This window comes from Limulus polyphemus, unplaced genomic scaffold, assembly GCF_000517525.1.
Source record: "Limulus polyphemus unplaced genomic scaffold, Limulus_polyphemus-2.1.2 Scaffold342, whole genome shotgun sequence".
NCBI classification, from domain to species: Eukaryota; Metazoa; Arthropoda; class Merostomata; order Xiphosura; family Limulidae; genus Limulus; species Limulus polyphemus.
Genome location: NW_013665952.1, coordinates 426,813 through 432,814, shown reverse-complemented (window position 1 = coordinate 432,814; position 6,002 = coordinate 426,813). Strand labels below are relative to the sequence as shown.

The 6,002-nt window shown below is 30.2% G+C and overlaps 1 protein-coding gene across 9 annotated transcripts in view; it reads left to right on the top strand.

Annotated features, from left to right (window-relative positions):
• The first annotated feature begins 1,924 nt into the window (after positions 1-1,924).
• Positions 1,925-6,002, top strand: part of LOC106457533 (CAP-Gly domain-containing linker protein 1-like) — a 122,654-nt gene continuing 118,576 nt past the window's right edge. For 4 of the 9 annotated variants that reach the window (XM_022383509.1, XM_022383511.1, XM_022383510.1 and 1 more), the window contains exon 1: positions 1,962-2,407. The gene's annotated coding sequence lies outside the window, so the exon portion shown is untranslated. Of the gene's footprint in view, positions 2,408-5,410; positions 5,426-6,002 lie in introns of those variants that run through there. The other 5 variants (XM_022383514.1, XM_022383515.1, XM_022383508.1 and 2 more) reach the window with 4 other exon arrangements.

Sequence of the window (6,002 nt, the reverse complement as noted above, 5' to 3'; positions counted from 1 at the left end):
TTATTCATTTATATATATATATACATATGTATGTGTGTAGATATAGTCTTAAAACTTTTATTTAATTTATGAGGAACAAATTTTTAATCACATTTCTGGTACAGCAATGAGCACAAAAGTTGCTCCAACTTATGTTAGTACCATTATGTGTTTGTTTGTTTGAAGTTAAGCACAAAGCTATACAATGGGCTATCAGTGCTCTGCCCACCACTGGTATCGAAACCGGGTTTCTAGCGTTGTAAGTCCGCAGACAATACCGCTATGCCACTGGGGGGCACCACTATGTGATTTTTCGAATTACAGTTATTTAATATTCTACCTAATTATTTTGAAGATAATTTTGTAGTTCACGCAGAAACTTTTTGGAAAAGATTTTTAGATGATTGTTTTGTAATATGGAAAGATATTCAAGATATTGATAAGTTTGTTGGGATTTTAAGTTCAATAAACTAGGAAACTAGGTTTACCTTTGAAAGAAATAATAAAGCCATGTCCTTTTTAAGATGTATTGGTAAGTGTTTCACCAGAAAAGGAAATTGTAAGTGACATTTTTTATAAACCCATAAATTCACCTCAATATGTCGATTTTTTTAGTAATTGTTCCAAACATATAAATCTTGCAAGAATATTATATTGTTTGATTTCCGATGAAAAAACTAGAGTTAACATGTTATTAGAACTAAAAAAATATTTTAGTTCGAAGTCATAATCTGGCAAAGGTTATACTGAAAACTTTTGGAATTGCTAAGAATAAAATTTCAATAAAAAACACTTAAACAGAGAGATTAGCAAACCTGAAGATAACAGTATACCTTTTGTTGTGACTCATTGTCCAAATATATAATAGATATTTCTTTTGTTTCAATAAAAAACACTTAAACAGAGAGATTAGCAAACCTGAAGATAACAGTATACCTTTTGTTGTGACTCATTGTCCAAATATATAATAGATATTTCTTTTGTTAATACACAATTAAATCAAATAGTAGTTAAAAAAAGCTGAAAGATGTATTCAAAGATAATATAATTATCTTCTCAAGAAGATGACATGAAATTTGTATAAATTATTGAATAAACCTAGAGAAAGAGATTTTTCTAAAGAAAGTATTTTCAGTTGTGAAAGAATAAACGGTGCTTTATGTAACTTAGGTTACGTGAAGACTATCAAAACAATAAAGAACACTAATAAGAAATTTTGTTTTTCATTAATAATTAATTTAGTTGCAATCCTAAGATCATAATATATCTTTTAGAACGTCTAAATTGTGGTGAATTCTATATGTTGGTGAAACAGATAATTTAAGATAAATTTACATAAATTCCGCGTTAGATGTCCCGAAAAAGCCCACTATATGTCAGTGTATTTTTAGAGCAATTTTTAACTCTTAAAGAACCACATTTTTCTGTTTTTCCTTTTTAAGCAAGTAATGCAAAACATAAAAAAAATATTTTTCAACAAATATTTTATAATTTTTTTTGAAGCCACTTTAAATAAAGAGAAGTAGTAAGAGGGCAGAAGTAACTGGTTGTATAAGGTCAGTATAGACAATAAAATAAGTAAGAGGTATGAAATTATGGAATAAATAAATTGCATTTCTATAATAACAGGAGAAAGTATAATTATAACAAGATTTTGATTTAAAGAGGAAAGTATATTTGATAAACTTCAGCTTACTATATTTATTTTAAGCATTTTTAATACACTTAATTTATACATTGAGTGTATTATGCGTTTGTACATTTGGAATATATGTGTATTATAAATTCTTAGTAAAAATTTATCCTGAAGATTGATCTTTAAAGTCACGAAACCGGTTGAAGAAATTGATAAAGGAGAGAAAAAATAGAATAGCCTGATATTCCAGTGTTTTCTTATATACGTATATATATCATAGAGTGCGCTCTTGCTCGTTATGTTATGGTACTTTCTGCAACTGGAATGTGGTGTAGTTTGTAACTTGTAAACTAAATTTGTAGGTAAGCTTACAGGTTTATTAAGTAACTAGTATGAACTTTAATTCTTAACTTTCGTAATAAGTATTACGAAATCATATAACACAATCTAAAATTCTTCATGGTTAAAAAAATAGCAAAAAATAACAGACTCGGTTACTAGGTGTGGGCGTAACACTAGCAGTAGCAGTAGCATAAGCCATAAGGGTAAAGCCGCCTAATATATATATATATAGCGCATTTATGATTTAGCGGTTACGCTGAAATGGGCGTAATTTTATTTTTATTACATTTTGCAGACTTTTAGGAGTAATAAGGACAAGCTACAAATACTCCGTTGATTTGTAAGTACAGCTTGTATTTACAATAAATCCTCGCAACTTAAGAAAACCTCGGAATTTATCGTCTGATAAAATGCCGACCTGTCACTTAGTGCTCGACACGCCTTCTTACGGTATAGTGTGTATATTTTAATTTTTTTATTAATTTAATAATTGTAATACTGGATATTTGAATGTCTCTGCTTAATTAAATAAAGAACGCTTATTTCCTCATTCTTACTATATTGTGATTTCACACTTTATTATATATCATAGTTACTTATCTTCTGTATTCATCCAGTATTCCATTCAAGCATGTCACTTGTAAATTGAATATATCATTGTACACATAATATGATGGCACAAATTCTTCAATGATCAACAGAATTGTTGAACAATAAATTTCAAGCATGTTGAGAATTAGGTGCATCACATTTTAATTGTTAGACTATTAATTTTAGTTAAATACATTGGCTTCTTTGTTAGGACCCCCAAAACATATTTATAGAATACTCCATTTAATTAAATATTCAGAATAGACTGATTATTTTGTGTGCCAGATAGTTGCTTAAGTCCTACAAATAAATGTGAAGATTTTGTGAGATAATGGTAGTTTGCAAAATAATTGATTAACACAAACATCTCTTGACATTCAAAAACTGAGATTGTGGGAGTGGTTTTATCAAAGGTTATTTCATTGTTGGTTGTCAGCAGCAGCAGTTAAAAGGAATATGTCTGTCACAAAGAAAAGTTATGACTACCAACTGCTGGTGATCAATTGAAAGAAATTACAATTCTATAAGCGAGTAAGCTGCAAAATATGTCACAGTTTGTCCAGCTGATCAATTTTTTTCAACAGTTTCCAATGGTATCAAGCAAAGGATATTTCATAAACTTTCCTAAAGATCCAAAAACCATTTTAATAACTTTGTATCTTAGTTGTTGACAGAACAATGACTACCTGGAATCTGATCTGATGAGTTATGTTCCACACTTTGCTGTATTGACAATAGAGTAAAAATATGGAGAAAGATTCCATGAAGTACTTAACCCTATGTGTGTTGTTTGAACATTACAGTTCCAACCAAGAATTGCAGTTTCAAGCCTTGTCAGCCCTCATCAACCCAATTAGGCTGGTGGACAAAGACTGTCGCACAGTGGAGATTTTAGTGAAATTAGGTGTGGAAAATGGATTGGTCCTATATATAGAGGGAAATCTGAGTTACCTCAAAATCTTCAAGAGCAAAAAGAGTGTGCATGCTCATTAAACTACAGCAGTTACTGTTAATGTTTTTGTTGAAATCAGTTGTAGAGTTAATAAAGAATAAAGTGCCTGGTTTTAAAAAGCCAACTTTCTGAAACTATAAAATACTATGAAAGACCAGGTAGCTAGTCTAAACAGCAATATTTATGAATTTAATGATAATAGTAAAATTCTGAGAGGAGTTGCTTCTACTGAGATGCTTCTCTGATTCAAAAGAACAGTCTTAGTGGATGCCCTGAGTATGTAAAATTAGTTTTATTATTGAGAAGTATATAGCTATGAATATGGGGTATAGACATTTGGAAAGGACATGCACATGTTTATGTATATGAGTGAAAACAGCATCTGTATTGTTCTAAAAGAAGAGCAAATGTTGACATAACTTTAAAACATTCTGCTGTAGTTTTATCTGTGATATAAAAAATCAAATAGAAATCTTGGCTCTATTCAGTCGTTAAGGTTGTTGTTACTTTGTATAAAACTAGTGAGACCCTCTTTTCGAGTACTTAATGTAGTTTTAGTCCCATTACTAAATAATGGATATCAACATACTGAAAAGAGTTCAGACATTAAATATTAGACTGTTATTTATTTCATGAGGTTTAAGCTATAAGGAGAGGCTCAAATCTTCAGCCTTATTTTGGCTGTTACTTTAGTTTGTTGTTTTGGCAGGAATGAACTCATTGGGTTTCAATGGGCTTCTGTGCCCTTCATTTGTTTTAAGTTATACAATAAATATGTTTAAGTGTGTGATATATAAAGTTTGCATTTAATGAACTTAATAAATACACAAAAAGACACCCATTTTCTTTGTTTTTATTATCAACAGTAAGGGTCATTTCAGCATAGTTTTGCCTGGTAGTTGAATACTTGATGTAACGTGACACACAATACTTTTGAGAAACCTCAAAACAACTTGAATACTAATAGGTTGCTCTCTATATGGCTGAAGTTCTATAAGCATTGATATAGGAAAAATGCAACTAACCCTTAAATTACCAACTTGCTTTGATATAATTTACTATCAATATGGTCCATATATTGCATATTATTAAGTCATTTTTATGTGTTTGACTGTTAAAATACTCAGCACAAAAAATTTTAAGAAAAATAGGATGAAATCAATATTTTCTGTGCAAAGTTCAAAGCAGACCACAGCAGTAATTAGTGGAATTACTTGTAGTATTGATGGTTCACTTGTTTTTTTTGTTTAAAAAACTTTGTGGCTCGTATTATTTTGGACCCTATAACCAAGCAAGTCATGAATCCATGAGCTATTTGGTACATAAGTAATTTAAAAAAATCAGTTTAGTCCATGTGGATCTCATCAGTTTTTGGATGTTATGACAAGGAACAACCTCATTTGCAAGTTATTAAACTGAATCTAAAGAACACCAGCTAATTTTCTAAAAGTATACATCCTGAAATAATAAGTATAATCCATATATGAAAGTTGTATATGCACAACTACACTTGATGTCTAGATTTTATTTTTACTTTCAAGCATATCAGCATAAAATTTATTTAATTAATGTATGCTAATTAATATTAATTCCAAACAGTTTAGGCCAAAAGAAAAATTCTAGTAGCTTGACTGCCCCAATTTTTTATTGGTTTTTCCTTAAAACAAAAAGAAATAAAGATCTCTATGAAGTGAACCATATATAATATTGACTGCTTATATTGTACTGATGTAATAAATGTAGACTTATATTAATAGGAAATACCCTGTGATTGTTGAAAAACACTGAATCCTGTCTTATACTTAATATTCATTATGTTGGAATTCTCCTACACCAATAGCTCAGCCAGAAAGTAAAATGTAAACAGCAATTTGGAGTCAATGGTTGCTATTCAGCAATGAAAATGCAGATACTTTGAAAGAAAGGTATGGAGTTGAATGTATATAATACAGTTGAAAATAGTTATGGAGTTGAATGCATATAACATAACATATAATATTTTGGAACAACATGGAACCTATTGGTCCATCTCGGCTGTTCCATCCTCAAAACTAGATTAAAATGATTTTAAAAAAATAAAATAAAAACATTTTAAACCCAGCCCTTTTCATTCTTATAATTATCAAGCTTTTTCTTAAACTCACTTAAAGTTACTGCCTCTACAACATCTGAAGGCAACCCATTCCAAAGGCCAACCACCTTTATAGAAAAAATAAAACTGCCTCAGGTGAAGATGACTCCTACCTTGCCAAAATTTATTTTTGTGTCCCCTAGTCCTACTATTCTCATTGTTAAATATAAAAAAGATGATATATCAACACTATCAATTCCCTTTACAATCTTAAACACCTCAGTCAGATCCCCCCCTAGCTTATCTTTTTTCAATAGAAAACAATTTGAGAGATTTCAGCCTCTCATCGTATGACAACCCTGCCATTCCAGGCACCATTCCATTAACCCTTCTCTGAACCCTTTCCAACAATTCAATGTCTTTCCTAAGGT